This window comes from Chlamydotis macqueenii, chromosome Z (genome assembly GCF_036417535.1).
Source record: "Chlamydotis macqueenii isolate bChlMac1 chromosome Z, bChlMac1.mat, whole genome shotgun sequence".
Lineage (NCBI taxonomy): Eukaryota > Metazoa > Chordata > Aves > Otidiformes > Otididae > Chlamydotis > Chlamydotis macqueenii.
In genome coordinates, this window is record NC_141593.1 from 17,799,341 (window position 1) to 17,800,822 (window position 1,482).

Here is a 1,482-nt window from a genome sequence, read left to right on the forward strand (position 1 = left end):
ACAAGATTCTTGGTAGTCACTTCTCAATTGATAATTAACAGTCCCATTTTCTAACCTGTTTTGAAGACCACATCAGAAAGAGCAGTTTAGTAGCAGATTTATTGAAAATTAACACCTTAGTAGGTAAAAAAACATGAGTGGTCTCAAGCTTTCAGACCTAAATTTAGCAACCACGTGATTTATGAACAGCAGAAGATGAGGTTTTAACAATGATGAGAACTAAAGACAGGACAGTTTCACATTCATTTCCAGAGATACTTATGCCCTTGTTACCTTTGTGTATCTCTTTGATGCATTTGATCACAGATTAATTTTATACAGGCTGACATTGCTCTACTCCCCTAATCTCCCATTCTTCCCTTCTTCCATACGAAAAAATTCCAAATAAATTTCCATCAGAAAAAAAAAAAAATTCAAACAATATGAGTTTCTGAGCTCAAGGGGCTTTTTGAATCCTTATCTCCTGCCTCTCTTCATTCCTAATAATGAAAGCAAAGCTCCAAAGATGTCTGTGGATAGAGTATGTTTTGAACATCCCTACTGAGTTACATCTGAATAGCATCTGAAGACCAATTCTGACAACCTTACTTAGCCATTGACACTGTACAAGTCTTACACAGGCAAACTTCTGTTAAAGTCCAACAGGTTTGGTCCTTTTGAGTAGTAAATAAAATTTGTAAGAGGGTGACAGCTGACGGGTTTGCTGACACCCAGAATTAAACTGGTACCCTTATGGAATTAATTAACTAACTGTTGTGTTTGATCCAAACAGCATGCTTCTTTGACCATATCCATCTGGCCTACTGACCAGTTGATTACATAATTATGCATAATAACAGAATTATTATGCAATTATTTATATTTTCAATCATTGTCAAACATAGTAGGTGGGTTTAAGGAAAGGAAAACATTCAAACCCCAATAAAGACAGTTTTCTAATTAAGCTAGTTACCATTACCACTACAAAAACAATAAAGAATTCCCAGGAAACCATTTATATTTTGTTACAGTTATATATTTAAACTAGAGCTCTATAAATATTTAGACAGATTCTGTACCTTATCTATGTGATATACAGAACAATACAATCCCCTGGACTGATCTCTGCTGATCCTAGCCTTTGAATGATTCAAGGCAATTTACACTAACTGGCATGTGGTTCCCAATGGGGACACTAAGATGATGTAAAGTTACTTACTAGAATCATAGCTAAGATCAAGCCCTAAGACTTTATGCACTTGATACAAGGTGGATTCCATCCATGCTTGCTAGTTTAATTAAAATAAATATGGTGCTATTCTTCAGAGTTAGAATATTTTTCCTCTAGGGTAAGTAAGACAAGCTACTAACATTTCACATGATGGACTAATAGCGAAAAAAAAAAAGCTATCTTTTGCCATGTTTCCATTGGAAGGAACACACATATTTTGAATTATTGAATGGGCTAAGAACACTTAATCACTTGCTTTCAAGGAAAAGAAG